This window comes from Budorcas taxicolor, chromosome X, assembly GCF_023091745.1.
Source record: "Budorcas taxicolor isolate Tak-1 chromosome X, Takin1.1, whole genome shotgun sequence".
Lineage (NCBI taxonomy): Eukaryota > Metazoa > Chordata > Mammalia > Artiodactyla > Bovidae > Budorcas > Budorcas taxicolor.
This window is the reverse complement of record NC_068935.1, coordinates 117,449,317-117,466,941: the sequence shown is the minus strand read 5'-3', so window position 1 is coordinate 117,466,941 and position 17,625 is coordinate 117,449,317. Positions and strand designations below refer to the sequence as shown.

General features: G+C 40.9%; 1 non-coding gene across 1 annotated transcript; it reads left to right on the top strand.

Moving 5' to 3' along the window:
- Window positions 1-404: 404 nt before the first annotated feature.
- LOC128070680 (U2 spliceosomal RNA) lies at window positions 405-600 on the top strand. The gene has a single exon (XR_008201654.1). It is a non-coding gene; the product is annotated as a U2 spliceosomal RNA (small nuclear RNA).
- Window positions 601-17,625: the final 17,025 nt, after the last annotated feature.

Genomic DNA, 17,625 nt, shown 5'->3' with positions numbered 1-17,625 from the left:
TTTGGAACCAGTCTGCTGTTCCATGTCAAGTTCTAACTGTTGCTTCCTGACCTGCATATAGGTTTCTCAAGAGGCAGATCAGGTGGTCTGGTATTCCCATCTCTTTCAGAATTTTCCACAGTTTATTGTGATCCAGACAGTCAAAGGCTTTGGCATAGTCAATAAAGCAGAAATAGATATTTTTCCGGAACTCTTGCTTTTTTGATGATCCAGCGTATGTTGGCAATTTGATCTCTGGTTCCTCTGCCTTTTCTAAAACCAACTTGAACATCTGGAAGTTCACGTTCACGTATTGCTGAAGCTTGGCTTGGAGAATTTTGAGCATTACTTTACTAGCGTGTGAGATGAGTGCAATTGTGTGGTAGTCTGAGCATTCTTTGGCATTGCCTTTCTTTGGGATTGGAATTGCTTCTCGGCCTTTTGGCTATGATCAAGTGTAGTATCAGAGGCTTTAGCTTACTCAATAAAGCAGATGTGTTTTGCAATTCTCATGCTTTTTTCTATGATCCAATGAACATTGGCAATTTGATCTCTGGTTCCTTTGGTTTTTCTAAACCCAGTTCTCGGTTCATGTAATGTCAAAGGCTAGCTGGAAGGATTTGGGGCATTACCTTGAAGAACGTGAAATGAGTGCAATTATACAGTAGTTTCAACATTCTTTGGCATTGCCTTTCTTTGGGGTTGGAATAAAAACTGACCTTTTCCAGTCCTGTGGCCACTGGTGAGTTTTCCAAATTTGTGGGCATATTGAATGTAGCACTTTAACAGCATCATCTTTTAGGACGTGAAACAGTTCAGCTGGAATTCCATCACCTCCACTAGCTTTCTTCATAATAATGATTCTTAGGGCTCACTTGACTTCTCAATCCAGGATGTCTGGCTCATGTCTGGTGATTGACTATACCATTGTGGTTATCTCAGTCATGAAGACCTTTTTACATAGTTCTTCTGTATACTCTTGCCATATCTTCTTTTTCTCTTTGCTTCTGTTAAGTCCTTGTCATTTCTGTCCTTTATTGTGCCCACCTTTGCATGAAATGTTCCATTTGTATCTCCACTTTCCTGGCAGAGATCTATAGCCTTTTCCTTTCTATGGTTTTCTTCTTCTTCTTTTTTTTTGGGGGGGGGGCATTGTTCACTTACAAAGGCCTTCTTATCTCTCCTGATGCTTAGGATTTAAGGAATACCAGCTTGAAGTCAGCAAATCAAGCAAAGACTAGGAGAGAGCCAATCAGAGTAAGGTACAGGCTAGGAGACAGACAAACAGAGTAAAGTACCAGCTAGTACTAAGCCAAATAGAGCAAGGTAGAGACTAGGAGTCAGCCAATCAGAGCAAAGTACAAGTTAAGACTCTGACAATCAGGGAACATCACAGGCTGGGAGTCAGCCAATCAGATCAAAGTGAGGACTAGAACTGAGAGACATGGATGGATCCAGAATAGGGAAAAGATTTCCACTCTGCCAATGTGGGTAAAATATGTTGATTATCGACACATTCTGTGAAAGGAGCTGTAATTAAAAGGGGAAAATGATAGAAGAAATTTTCACCTACTGAGGTATGGGGAAATAATTCTGGCCTGCATGTGATTTATCTTGAACTTTAGGCTAACCAATACAGCCTGTTTATGGCCTACTAAGCATACATTGTACATATGCTTTAACCATTAAGAAAAAATACATTCAGAAAATAATAAAAAGATGCATTTTGATTGTTATCTTCATTGTCATGTCTAGTAATTTTCAAGTGTTTGTCCAGGTACTATGACTAAGTAATATTTCCTTTCTTCTGTACCTGTCCCTATACAAGACTGATGAATATCTAAGAAAAGGAAAGGTTGAAACAGAGCAGAACCCTATGATCCTTGCCCTACCACACCCTCCAGCATGTCCTCAGCCAGTCTTTTGTGTGTAGAAAACTTTAGTCAAAGAATAAGTTTAATCAGAAAAATGAGAATATGTGAAAAACAAGGAAAACAGTCAAAAAAGATTTGAGTTAGTTCTAATGAGGTGGATGAAACTGGAGCTGATTATACACAGTGAAGTAAGCCAGAAAGAAAAACACCAATACAGTATACTAACACATATATATGGAATTTAGAAAGATGGTAACGATAACCCTGTATGTGAGACAGCAAAAGAGACACAGATGTACAGAACAGACTTTTTGACTCTGTTGGAGAGGGAGAGGGTGGAATGATTTGGGAGAATGGCATTGAAACATGTATAATATCATATAAGAAATGAATCGCCAGTCTAGGTTCGAAGCAGGATACAGGATGCTTGGGGTTGGTGCACTGGGATAACCCAGAGGGATGGTATGGGGAGGGAGGTGGGAGGGGGGTTCAGGAGTGGGAACTTATGTACACCTGTGGCGGATTCATGTTGATGTATGGCAAAACCAATACAGTATTGTAAAGTAATAAATAAATAAATAAAATTTAAAAAAAAAGAATAATATACTGATCAAGCATAGACAGTGACCTTTAAATCTTTCTCAAAGCCTTGAGATAATACTCTGAGACACTTCCTATGAGCTGTCATATAGATACCAAACACTAGGGTGAAGAAGTTAACTTCATGATGACCATACTATACCCATGACATAAGGTGCCACAATTCTGAGAACTGGTCTCAAAGAAATGGGAACAAATGGACCCTGGAACTGAAGCTTAAGAGTATCTAAAACAACCAAGATGACTCAGACCACTGATGACCATTCTATGATTATCAGAGCTGATAATATATCAGAGCTGCATATAGCCCCCTCCTTCTGTCTATAAAAGCTCCTTCTTACCCTAAAGGTTGCCAGTGGTGGGGAGTTGGCCTTGGGCCTGACATTCCTCTTGCCACCCCAGTTGCCAGCACCTAAATTAAGCAACATTTCCTTTCCACAAATCTGGCCTGTTTATTGGCTTTTGAGAAGCAAGCAGTTGGAACCTACATCAGTTCAGTTCAGTTCAGTCACTCAGTCGTGTCCGACTTTTTGCAACCCCATGAATCGCAGCATGCCAGGCCTCCCTGTCCATCACCAACTCCCAGAGTTTACTCAAACCCATGTCCATCGAGTCGGTGATGCCATCCAGCCATCTCATCGTCTGTTGTCCCCTTTTCCTCCTGGCCTCAATCCCTCCCAGAATCAGGGTCTTTTCCAATGAGTCAGCTCTTCGCATCAGGTGTCCAAAGTATTGAGGTTTCAGCTTTAGCATCATTCCTTCTAATGAACACCCAGGACTAATCTCCTTTAGAATGGACTGGTTGGATTTCCTTGCAGTCCAAGGGACTCTCAAGAGTCTTCTCCAACACCACAGTTCAAAAGCATCAATTCTTTGGCACTCAGCTTTCTTCACAGTCCAACTCTCACATCTATACATGATCACTGGAAAAACCATAGCCTTGACTAGATGGACCTTGGTTGGCAAAGTAATATTTCTGCTTTTTAATATGCATCTAGGTTGGCCATAACTTTCCTTCCAAGGAGTAAGCGTCTTTTAATTTCATGGTTGCAACCACCATCTGCAGTGATTTCAGAGCCCCCCAAAATAGTTAGTCACTGTTTCCACTGTTTCCCCATCTATCTGTCATGAAGTGATGGGACCAGATGCCATGATCTTAGTTTTCTGAATGTTGAGATTTTTACATTTTGGTAACTAAAGCACAGGCTAGGAGTCAGCCAACCAGAGCAAGGTACAGACTAAGAAGCAGCCAATCACAGCAAAGGAGATGCTAGGAATCAGTAGTGAGCAAAGAACAGTCTAGGAGTCAGCCAATCAGGCAAAAGTAGGAGCTAGGAGTCAGCCAATCAGGACATAGTATAGGCTTGAATCAGCCAATTACAGTAAGGTATAGTCTAGGAGTCAGCAAATCAGACCAATGCACAAGCTAGAGTCAGACAATCAGAGCAGAGTGCAAGCTTCAAGTCAGCCAGTCAGTGCGAAGTGCAGGCAAGGAGTCAGCCAATCAGAGCAATGTACAGGCTAGGAGTTAGCCATTCAGAACAAAGTATAGGCCTGGAATCAGCCAATCACAGCAACGTATAGGCCAAGAGCCAGCCAGTCAGAGCAAAGTAGGGGCTAGGAATCAGTCAATCAGGGAAAAATACAGGCCAGGAGCCAGCCAGTCAGAGCAAACTACTGGAACGGAGTTAGACCATCAGAGCAAAGTACAGGCTAAGAATCAGCTAATCAGAGCAATATACAGGCTAGAAGTCTGCTAATCATGGCAAACTACAGGCTATAGTCAGCCAATCAGAGCAAGGTACAGGCTAGGAGTCAGCCAATAAGAGCAAAGTACAGGCCAGGAGTCAGCCAATCAGAGCACACAACTGGGTAGGGGACAGCAAATCCTACCACTGTAAAGGCTAGACTTAATCAGTTAAGCCCAAGTTTTGAGTCAGCCAATCAAGGAGTCAAGGCAAAGTAAAGGCTACAATGAGCCAATGAGAGTAAGGTACAGTCTAGGAGTCAGCCAATCAGAACAACATACAGGCTAGAGGTGAGCAAATCAGAACAAGGTGTAGGCTAGGAGTCATCCAATCAGATCAAAGTATACAGGCTACGAGTCAACCAATCAGAACAAAGGACATGCTAGGAGTTAGCCAGTCAGAGCAAAGTAAAGGTAGGAGTCAGTGAATCAGACCAACGTACAGGTTCGAGTCAGGCAACAGCAGAGTGCAAGGTTGGACTTAGTTAATCAGAGCAATATACAGGCCAAGAGTCAGCCAAACAGAGCAAAATACGGGTTAGGAGTCACCCAACCAGAGTAAGATACAGGCTGTTCTGTGTTTAGTTGCTCAGTCCTGACTGACTGTTTGCGACCCCATGGACTGCAGCCCACCAGGCTCCTCTGTCCATGGGGATTCACCAGTCAAGAATACTAGAGTGGGTTGCCGTGCCCTCCTCCAGGGGGTCTACCTAACCCAGGGATTGAACCCAGGTCTTGTGCATTGCAGAATTCCACCAGGGAAGCCCAAAAATACTGGAGTGGGTAGCCTATCCCTTCTCCACGGGATCTTCTCAACCCAGGAATCAAATTGGGGTCTCCTGCATTGCAGGTGGATTCTTTACCATGAACTATCAGGGAAGCCCAATATACAAGTGCTGCAAGACATCTAATGAGAGCAACATACTGGCTAGAGTTCAGCCAATCAACCAAGGTACAGGTTAGGAGTCAGCCTGTCAGGGTTAAATGCAGGCTAGAAGTCAGCCAATTGGAGAAGGCAATGGCAACCCACTCCAGTATTGTTGCCTGGAGAGTCCCAGGGATGGGAGTCTGGTGGGCTGCTGTCTGTGGGGTCACACAGAGTTGGACACGACTGACGTGACTTAGCAGCAGAAGTCAGCCAATAAGAGAAAATTAAAGAATAGGAGTCAGCCAATCAGGGAAAGCTCTTCCCTGGTGGCTCAGACTCTTCAGAGTCAGCTTACAATGAGAGAGACCCAAGTTCGATCCCTGGGTCAGGAAGGTCCCCTGGAGATGGAAATGGCAACCCACTCCAGTATTCTTGCCTGGATAATCCCATGGATGGAGGAACCTGGCAGGCTACAGTCCCTGGGGTGGCAAAGAGTCGGACAGGACTGAGTGACTAACACTTTCACTTTCAATCAGGCAATTTCAAGTCAGCCAATCAGTGCAAGGCAAGGCCAGGACTCAGCCAATCAGAGAAAAGTACCAGATAGGACTTAGCCACTCAGAGCAAAGTACAGGAGTCAGAAAATCAGAGCAATGCACAGGCTAAGGATCAGCCAATCAGAGCAATATACAAGTTAGGAGTCAGGTAATAAGGGCAAACTAGAGCCTACAGTCAGCCAATCAGACCAAGGTACTGGCTAGAGCCAGCCAATCAGAGCAATGTACATGCCAGTAGCCAGCCAATCAGGGAAAATGACAGGCTAGAGTTCAGCCAATCAGAGAAATGTTCAGGTCAGGACTCAGCCAATCATGGTAAAGTACAGGCTCGGGCTAGGCCAATCAGAGCCAAGGACAGGTTAGGATTCAGCCAATCAAAGTAAAGTGTTGGCTAGATTTCAACCAATCACAACAATGTAGTTGCTACGGGTCAGCCAATCAGAGAAAACTACAGGCTACAGTTTAGCCAATCAGAGAAATGTACAGGCTAGAACTCAGCTAATCAGGGCAAAGTACAGGCTCGGACTCAGCCAATAAGAGTAAAGAACAGGTTAAGAATCAGCCAGTCAGGGCAAAAGACTGGCTAGAGTACAGCCAGTTAGAGAAATGTTCAGGTTAGGACTCAGCCAGTCATGGCAAAGCACAGGTTTGAACTCAGCCAATCAGAGCTAAGGACAAGTTAGGAGTCAGCCAATCAGAGAAATGTATAGGCTAGAGTTCAGCCAATCAGAGCTAAGGACAAGTTAGGAGTCAGCCAATCAGAAAAATGTATAGGCTAGAGTTCAGCCAATTAGTATAAGGAACTGGTTAGGAGACAGCCAATCAGAGCAAACTACCTGATGGCAGTTAGCCAATCAGAGAAATGCATAGGTTATGACTCAGCCAATCAGGGCAAAGTACAGGCTTGGACTCAGCCAATAAGGGAAAAGAACAGGTTAGGAGTCAGCCAATCAGAGCAAAGTATAGCCTAGAGTTTAGCCAATCAGAACAAGGTATTGGCTAGAAGTCAGCCAATTAGAGCAATGTACAGGCCAGTAGTCAATCAGAGCAAACTACCTGATGGGAGTTAGCTAATCAGAGAAAAATAAAAGATAGGAGTCAGCCAATCAGGGCAAAATATATGCTAGAGTTCAGCCAATCAGAGAAATGTACAGGCTAGAACTCAGCTGATCGGCACAAAGTAAAGACTCGGACTTAGCCGATCAGAGCAAGGAACAGGCTATGAGTCAGCCAATCAGAGCAAAGAATAGGCTAGAGTTCAGCCAATCAGAGTAAACTATGGGGTAGTAGTCATCTAGTCAGACCATAATACAATAAGATAGCAAACAAAATCAATGTAAAGACTAGGCTTAGCCAATACCATCAGCATGCAAGCTTTGAGTCAGCCAATCAATGCAAAGTACAGGCCAGGAGTCATCCAATCAGAGCAAACTACTGGATAGGAGTTAGCCAATCAGAGCCAAATAGAGCCTACGAGTCAGCCAATTAGGACAAATTACAGGCTTGAGTCAGCCAAACAATTAAATGTACATGCTCAGATTTGGCCAATCAGGGTAAAGATCAGGCTCAGAGTCAGCCAATCAGGGCTAATACCTGGCTAGGAGTCAGCCAATCAGAACAAAGTACTGGCCAGAAGTCAGCCAATCAGGGTAGGCTAGTTTTCACCAATCAGAACAAGGTGTAGGCTAAGAGTCAGCCAATCAGATCAAAGAACACTTGGAGTTAGCCAATCAGGGCAACATACAGGCCAGGAGTCAGGCAATCTCAACACACTATGGGCTCGGATTCAGCCAATTATAGCAGTGAACAGATTCTGTAGAACCCAATCAGACCATAGGACTAGGACTCAGATAATCAGAACAATATAGGGCAGGAGTCAGCCAATCAGAGAAAGTAAGGGATAGGAGGCAGCCAATCAGGGCAATGTACAGGCTCGAGTCAGCCAATCAGAGTAAGGCACCATCTAGGAGTTAGCAAATCAGAACAATGCACCATCCAGAGTCAGACAATCAGAGCAGTGTGCAATTTCAAGTCAGCCAATCAGTGCAGGGAAATGCTGAGAGTCTTTAATAGAGCAATATACATGATAGGAGTTAGCCACTCTGAGCAATGCACAGGTTAGGAGTTAGCCAATCAGAGCAATATACAAGTTAGGAGTCAGTTGATAAGGGCAAATTACAGGCTACTGTAAGACAATCAGAGTAAGGTACTGGCTAGTAGTCAGCCAATCAGTTCAGAGTACAGGCTAGAGGTCCGCCAATCAGAGTAATGTATAGTCTTTGAGTCAGGCAATCAGGGCAAAGTACAAGCTACAATCAGCCAATCATAGTAATGTACAGTCTAGGTGTCAGCCAGTCAACAAGAGGTGCAGCCTAAGAGTCAGCCAATTAGAACAAAGTACTGGCCAGGATTCAGACAATCACAGCAAAGTATGAGCTAGTATTCAGCCAATCATACATATGGACAGTCTAAGAAGTAGTCAGTCAGAGCAAAGTACAGGCCAGGACTCAGCCAATCAAAGCAAAGTATGGGCTAGGATTCCACCAATCAGGACAAAGTACAGGCCTGAGGTCAGGCAATCAGAGCAAGGTTCAGGCTAGAGGTGAGCTGTTAGGTGTCAGAGCAACGTACAGGCTTGAGGTAAGCCAAATGGGTCAGGTTAGAAGTCAGCCAATCAGAGCAATGTACAGACCAGGAGTCCGCCAATCAGAGCAAAGTACCTGCTATATGACAACAAATCAGATCAATGTAAAGGCTAGACTTAGCCAATAACATCAGCATGCAAGCTTGCCATGCCCTCCTCCAGGGGATCTTCCCAACCCAGGTCTCCTGCATTGCAGGCAAATTCTTTACCATCTGGGCCACCAGGGAAGCCCAAGAATACAGGAGTGGATAGCCTATCCCTTCTCCAGGGGATCTTCCTGACCCAGGAATCGAACCAGGGTCTCCCGCATTGCAGGCGGATTCTTTACCAGCTGAGCTATCAGGAAAGGCTAGGTACACCCCTGCAAATTACTTGTCCTGTGTTAAAATTACACTTTCCTCTTTCTGTCTTGGAAGGAAAAATCCTAGTCCTTAAACAGGCATTTAAGGATCTCAGTTTCATCATTTTAGCCTTATCTCCTTAACATCTCCAGCCCTATCTATCCACTGTCTCCAAAACACATCACCGTCTTTTCCACTCCTGCCCTAATACTCATGCCGTTCTTCCACTTAATGTGCATCACTCTTTGTTCATTGCAGTCTAGCCCTTTATCAACATTCAGTTGAATAACTGTCTCCTAACTCAGGATTTTTCTCATCATCAAATCATATGCTAATCTGGCTTGTTCAAAGTCCAGTAATCAATATTTGTTCTTAACAACTATGAATTATACTACTTTTACTGTTTAATTCTTACTTTGATATCTAGATTATAAATTCTTTTTAAGAGCAAAGATTTGAAATATGCCAAAATTCATATAGAAATAAGCATTTTATATTGATTTACACTGCTTCCCTTGGGGCTCAGACTGTGAAGAATCCACCTGCAATGGTGGAGACCTGTGTTTGATCCCTGGGTTGGACAGATTCCCTGGAGATGGGCATGGCAACCCACTCCAGTATCCCTGCCTGGAGAATCCCATGGACAGAGGAGCCTGGTGGGCTACAGTCCATGGGGTCGCAAAGAGTTGGACAGGACTGAGTGACTAAGCACAGCACAGCACTGACTTACTCATTAAAGAAATTTACATTTTTCATTGATTAGTTTAGCTCTTGACACTCTGTATCTTCAGAATACTTTTCCATATAATAAAGCATATGTCATAAAATACACTATGTTTTTATTTTGTGCTTATGATCAAACTTGGAACATAATTTTAAAGGCTGAACCAGAAGAGTTTATTCATATTGCAAATTCATATTGCTATTCATATTGCAAATAGAAGGCTTTATACTAAAATTAAAAATATTTAAGGCATTTTGAAGGCTTAAAAACTCATAACAGTAGTTAAAATTTGAGAGATTCTATATATTATAAGCATTTTACATTCCTATTTGTGTTTAATCTTCCTATTTATATCCCTTTTGAAAACGATGAGACAATCTTAGGCACTAGCTAAGTGATATAGAGGGAATTAAATCAAGGCTGTCTTATTTACACACAACCACATGCAAACCTTCAGAGTGAAGACTGACTAAAGTGATGTCACTAAAGTATGTGACATCCAAATTTCTGATTTTACAGATGTAGAAAATGACTCACAGGTTAAACATCATGCCATGGTCATACAAATACTAAGTGCACAACAAAGATGAGACTAGGAAGCTCGGGGCTCCCTGCATGCTTCGTTTCAGTAGGCAGATGTCAGTCTTTGAGTTAATGCCTGGAGGCTAGTTTTATTTCCAATCAGTTCCACTCAGTTCAGTTGCTCAGTCATGTCTAACTTTTTGCGACCCCTTGGACTTCAACACACCAGGCTTCCCTGTCCATCACCAACTCACTGAGCTTGCTCAAACTATGTCCATCCAGTTGATGATGCCATCCAGCCATCTCATCCTCTGTCATCCCCTTCTCTTCTTGCCTTCAATCTTTGCCAGCATCAGGGTCTTTTCAAATGAGTCAGCTCTTTACATCAGGTGGCCAAAGTATTGGCGTTTCAGCTTCAACATCAGTCCTTCCAATGAACACTCAGGACTGATTTCCTTTAGGATGGACTGGTTGGATTTCCAGAAGTCCAAGGGACACTCAAGAGTCTTCTTCAACACCACAGTTCTAAAGCATCTATTCTTCGGCACTCAGCTTTCTGTATAGTCCAACTCTCACATACATACATGACTACTGGAAAAACCACAGCCTTGTCTAGACAGACCTTTGTTGGCAATATCTCTGCTTTTTAATATGCTGTCTAGGTTGGTCATTACTTTTCTTCCAAGCAGTAAGCATCTTTTAATTTCATGGCTGCAGTCACCATCTGCAGTGATTTTGGAGCCCCCCAAAATAAAGTCTGCCACTGTGGCCACTGTTTCTCCATCTATTTGCCACAAAGTGATGGGACTGGATGTCATGATCTTAGTTTTCTGAATGTTGAGTTTTAAGCCAACTTTTTCAATCTCCTCTTTCATCAAGAGACTCTTTAGCTCTTCCTGGCTTTCTGCCATAAGAGTGGTGTCATCTGCATATCTGAGGTTATTGATATTTCTCCCAGCAGTCTTGATTCCAGCTTGTGCTTCATCCAGCCCAGCTTTCTCATGATGTACTCTGCATATAAGTTAAATGAACAGGGTGACAATATACAGCCTTGACACAATCCTTTCCCTATTTGGAACCAGTGTGTTGTTCCATGTCCAGTTCTAACTGTTGCTTCCTGACCTGCATACAGATTTCTCAAGAGGCAGGTCGGGTGGTCTGGTATTGCCATCTCTCTCAGAATTTTCCACAGTTTCTTGTGATCCACACAATCAAAGGCTTTGGCATAGTCAATAAAGCAGAAATAGATGTTTTTCTGGAACTCTCTTGCTTTTTCCATGATCCAGCGGATGTTGGCAATTTGATCTCTGGTTCCTCTGCCTTTTCTAAAACCAGCTTGAACATCTGGAATTCACGGTTCACGTATTGCTGAAGCTTGGCTTGGAGAATTTTGAGCTTTACTTTACTAGCATGTGAGATGAGTGCAATTGTGTGGTAGTTTGAACATTCTTTGGCATTGCCTTTCTTTGGGATTGGAATGAAAACTGACATTTTCCAGTTCCGTGGCCACTGCTGAGTTTTCCAAATTTGTTGGCATATTGAGTGCAGCACTTTCACAGCACCATCTTTTAGGATTTGAAATAGTTCAACTGGAATTCCATCACCTCCACTAGCTATGTTCATAGTGATGTTTCCTAAGGCCCACCTGACTTCACATTCCAGGATGTCTGGCTCTAGGTGAGTGATCATACCATCGTGATTATCTGGGTCATGAAGATCTTTTTTGTACAGTTCTTCTGTGTATTCTTGTCACTTCTTAATATCTTCTGCTTCTGTTAGGTCCATACCATTTCTGTCCTTTATTGTGCCTATCTTTGCATGAAATGTTCCCTCGGTATCTCTAATTTTCTTGAAGAGATCTCTAGTCTTTCCCATTCTATGTTTTCCCCTATTTCTTTGCACTGATCACTGAGGAAGGCTTTCTTATCTCTTCTTGCTATTCTTTGGAACTCTGCATTCAAATGGGTATATCTTTCCTTGTCTCCTTTGCTTTTGGCTTGTCTTCTTTTCACAGCTATTTGTAAGGCCTCCTCAGATAGCCATTTTGCTCTTTGCATTTCTTTTTCTTGGGGATGGTCTTGATCCCTGTCTCCTGTACAATGTAGTGAACCTCTGTCCATAGTTCATCAGGCACTCTATCAGATCTAGTCCCTTAACTCTATTTCTCACTTCCACTGTATAATTTTTAAGGATTGGTTTAGGTCATACCTGAATGGCCTAGTGGTTTTCCCTACTTCCTTCAATTTAAGTCTGAATTTTCCAATAAGGAGTTCATGATATGAACCACAGTCAGCTCCCGGTCTTGTTTTTGCTGACTGTATAGAGCTTCTCCATCTTTGACTGCAAGAATATAATCAATCTGATTTTGGTGTTGACCATCTGGTGATGTCCATGTGTAGAGTCTTCTCTTGTGTTGCTGGAAGAGGGTGTTTGCTATAACCAGTGCATTCTCTTGGCAGAACCCTATTAGCCTTTGCCCTGCTTCATTCTGTACTCCAAGGCCAAATTTGCCTGTTACTCCAGGTGTTTCTTGACTTCCTACTTTTGCATTCCAGTCACCTATAATGAAAAAGACATCTTTTTGGGGGCATTAGTTCTAGAAGGTCTTGTAGGTCTTGATAGAACCATTCAACTTCAGCTTCTTCAGCATTACCGTTAAGGCATAGACTTGGATTACCATGATATTGAAAGGCTTGCCTTGGAAACGAACAGAGATCATTCTGTTGTTTTTGAGACTGCATCCAAGTACTGCATTTCGAACCCTTTTGTTGACTGTGATGGCTACTCCATTTCATCTAAGGGATTCTTGCCCACTGTAGTAGATATAATAGTCATCTGAGTTAAATTCACCCATTCCAGTCCATTTTAGTTTGCTGATTCCTAAAATATTGATGTTCACTCTTGCCATCTCCTGTTTGATCACTTCCAATTTGCCTTGATTCATGGAGCTAACATTCCAGGTTTCTATGCAATATTACTCTTTACAGCATTGGAGCTTGCTTCCATCACCAGTCACATCCACAGCTGGGTGTTGTTTTTGCTCTGGCCCCATCTCTTCATTTTTTCTGGAGTTATTTCTCCACTGATCTCCAGTAACATATTGGGCACCTACTGACCTAGGGAGTTCATTGTTCAGTGTCCTATCTTTTTGCCTTTTCATATTCTTCATGGGGTTCTCAAGGCAGGAATACTGAAGTGGTTTACCATTCCCTTCTCTGTATTTGTTATAGGTAGCTTAAATAATACATGTGTATTCATCAAACTCTTCAATGTTCAGTAGTAAATCTAAACCAACTCTATGTATGTAAATAAATATACTAGTAAATACACTAGTATCTAGTATACTAGATACCTTTTTAGGTGAACAAAGAATCAAGGTGAGTCACAGTTACACACACACACACACACAAACAGACACAGTGAGTCAGCTCTGCTTCCTGTGTTTCTGAAGAAGTGACTGCACCATCCGAAGTACTTTCTATCACAGATCTACCAGAAAGTGTGTCTTCCCTTTTTTCACTAACTCAGATGTTCTCTTTTCCCTTAATGCCTCCACAGAAACTCTTTTGACATTTGCAGGTATTCATAAGGGAATTCTAGTTACTTCCTCCACATACAGGTTCTGATATAGCCAAAAACCATTTGGTGACATTATCAACTCATTAAAGTGAGAGATGTGACAGAAAGAGCACATGCCACGTGGAATAAATAAAAAAGTCTGTCAACCACTGAAATGGAAAAAAATCCATCTGGCTGATTTCTCTTTGAAAATGTGTTGTGTATTAAACTCTTTCCTTAATATGTAACAGCCAATTAATCTCAAAATGGGGAATAGTATATAGTATTCAGTATCATTAAAACCAATACTGATTAAGAGTGCTAGATTTGAGAAAAATTATTTAGAAGAATCAAAGATAATCATTTCCCTTAAGGGTGCTTGTCTTCTAAAAGGAAGGGAATAGTTAAGGGGGAATTAGATAGAAACACCTGCCAAAGTTATTCAAAAAATGAATAACTTCCACATTACAGAATGAGAATCAATCATTAGATTATTGAGAAGGAATTGAAAAAGATGCTTTAGGTGACCCTTAAAGGAACAGACTCAAATATTTAGTATATTGTCTACTATTATCATTTGTCTAGAACATATTTTGTTTTACATGCTATGTTTCACATGCTATGAAGAAATGAATGTATTATATCTTAGGTCAAATATTGAGTCATTAATATTACCTATCACACTGTTCTTGATTACCTGCTTATAAAACACATACCATTTTATATTTTCTGGGCAAGAGTACTATTGATGCACATAGAGCCTACTTGGAAGATAACCGTCAAACCCTTACAATGGACATTTATGAAACTTAGCTTCCCCCAAATATTTCAAGCATTTAGATATCAATTTGACCAGTACTATACCTCTGATATAACTTCATTGGCAAAACATATCTTCATTCTCTTCACCCAAGAATTCTCAAAGAACTGAAGGAGTCATTCCCTACCAGATCTAACAGATTATCTGGCTGAAAGGTAGATAACCCACTGTATTATTGCCCTAGCATACTGGCCAAATATACAAAATTAATGACTCTAGTAAGTGGATGTTCATGGAACAACAGACTGGTTCCAAATAGGAAAAGGAGTATGTCAAGTCTGTATATTGTCACCCTGCTTATTTAACTTATATGCAGAGTACATCATGAGAAACGTTGGGCTGGAGGAAACCCAAGCTGGAATCAAGACTGCTGGGAGAAATATCAATAACCTCAGATATGCAGATGACACCACCCTTATGGCAGAAAGTGAAGAAGAACTAAAGAGCCTCTTGATGAAAGTGAAAGAAGAGAGTGAAAAAGTTGGCTTAAAGCTCAACATTCAGAAAACTAAGATCATGGCATTTGGTCCCATCACTTCATGGCAAATAGATGGGGAAGCAGTGGAAACAGTGCTGACTTTATATTTCTGGGTTCCAAAATCATTGAGGATGGTGATTGCAGCCATGAAATTAAAAGATGCTTACTCCTTGAAAGGAAAGTTATGAACAATCTAGACAGCATATTAAAAAGCAGAGACATTACTTTGCCAACAAAGGTCCGTCTAGTCAAGGGTACGGTTTTTTCAGTGGACATGTATGGATGTGAGAGTCGGATTATAAAGAAAGCTGAGCACCAAAGAATTGATGCTTTTGAACTGTGGTGTTGGAGAAGACTCTTGAGAGTCCTTTGGACTGCAAGGAGATCCAACCAGTCCATCCTAAAGGAGACCAGTCCTGGGTGTTCATTGGAGGGACGGATGTTGAAGCTGAAACTCCAATACTTTGGCCACCTGATGCAGAGAGCTGACTCATTTGAAAAGATCCTGATGCTGGGAAAGATTGAAGGCAGGAGGAGAAGGGGACGACAGGATGAGATGGTTGGATTGCATCACTGACACAATGGACATGGGTTTGGGTGGACTCTGGGAGTTGGTGATGGACAGGGAAGCCTGGCGTACTGCGGTTCATGGGGTTGCAAAGAGTCGGACACGACTGAGCAACTGAACTGAACTGAACTGAAGTGGATGTTCAAAAATAAACTAATTTTCTCATGAATGTGTCATGAATGACACATAAGCCATATGAATGGCATATCAAGATGATATGCCACAAATGATTATTCTTTTAAAGCAGATGGTGCATTTCAGCAATAATTAATGAAGAATAGATAACTCTATTTCAACAAATTCTATCACCTACCATCACGTTTCATTTGACAATCTATTCTCTTCAATTCTAAGATTCCCATCATTTGTGAGTGGAGAACTTTCTTAACGTGTTTTAGAGAAATTCAAAGACTTTGCTGTTGTATCAACCACACCTCAAGTTGCCAAGTGTGAAGCCACCTCTTAAAACCAGAAACAGAAATTCCCCCAAGTTTCTGGCCATTTGAGAGAGATTCCACGGGAGGAAAGGCACAAAAATTAAGTTATTTCAACCAAAATATGTGTTCTTCAAATTCATCACAGGTGCCATATATAGTAGTACAGAGCTTTTCAACAGTAGATTAAATCGTCTAAACAATTTGTTTATGCTTTCTGTGGGAGAATACACTATTTAATTAATATCTTGAGGTTGCTTTACTTTTTCAAAGTAGCAATTAAAATGATACTTATTATGTTTATCTTATATTTATGACAGCCCTATATTTTGCAGGAGAATAAAAACTAAGGAAAGATGCATTTTCAACTTTCTCCAAGAAATACCAAGATTCTGGTTAGCACTGTCTGGCTACTCAGACAATAACCCTAATTTATTGCTTATTTGCCCAGAGTAAAGTTAATTCAATAATACTTGTACTTTAAAAGGAGGGGTAGTTTTGATGTAATATCATTTATAAGTCATTAATCACAGATTCATCATCCTCATGAAAATACAAATGAGCACTCCAGTATCACATTAAATGGTAGTAAATCACAAGAATAGTCTATTTAATTTTAAATGAGAACAGTCTACTTAAATATTTTGTCTCTCTTTGTATATAAGAATTCCTTCGAGTAAATGAAAAATACTATTTAAGATTCCTCTCAGGAAAGTACCTCCCCTTTTAATATTATTCAACTGACTTTAGGCTGTGATAGAGATACAGGTGATACAGCTCAACAGGCTTGGCACTGTAAGTACAAGAACTGATGGACTAAAATGGAAGTTGTACCACATCCTCCTGATAATCCTTCTGATTTTGTGACTAAAGATCATAAAAAGTGGTCATTTTAAAGGTGGGATATAACATTAATATGAAAGTTTTAATCTTAATAAAATCCTTGGATGAACAAACTCCTTTGCTAAATAGAAGAACATACTGGTAACACTTGGTGGCACGACTCAGAACAGATCCTTATTATTTTTTTCTGTACATAAGATATGAGTGAATACTGGTAAAGGTGAGAATATAGGCAAGCTACTCTGATCAGTACAAGTAGTCACCAATTACAAGTGACTATTGAACATCTGAAATGTGGCTAGTCTGGTTTCAGATGTATTAAGTGTATAATACACACAGGCTTTCTAGAAGTATTTTAGAAATTGTGACTACCCAAAAGTCTCCAGACATAGTCAAATATCCTCTGGGGGCAAAACTGCTTCCCTTTGGTCTGTAGTATCCTAACTGGTCTCATATTACTATACCAAGACAAGTTGGAAATACCAAATCTGAGAAAGGGAAATCACAGATACCAGACATTGAAATGCACTGCATTTGCTGATTTGATATGCTTAGCATGAGAATTACTTTTCAAAATACTGTTTTCTACTGGAACCATTATATCACTGTGACTGAGAATATGTTCATAAAACTATGAATTCAACATGTATTTCCTTAGACTGTTCACAAAAAATAAAATTAAAATTTTAATATGTAACTCTTTTTAAAAGATCATCATTTCAAGACATTGAGTCATTTTTCATACTAACAAATATTTGCTCTAAATGATAGTATCAGTTCAACTTTACATAAATAATAGATTATTAATGTGAATACACTCTTCCTGTGAATTCCCTGGTTGTGGCTTTGGATCACATCTGAAGAATGATGCCTTTAAAATTTTTCCAATATAAAATTAAAGTTTATATTTGACTTCATAATCAGTGTTTTACCAGATAAAGAGAATAATGAAACTGTGTGTGTTGAATAAAGCTCAAATTCCTTGTTTCACTAGTCATCCACGTAGCAACATAAAAAGCAGCTCAAAGTCCTAAAAACATAACTTAATACCTTTTGATTAGCTCAAGC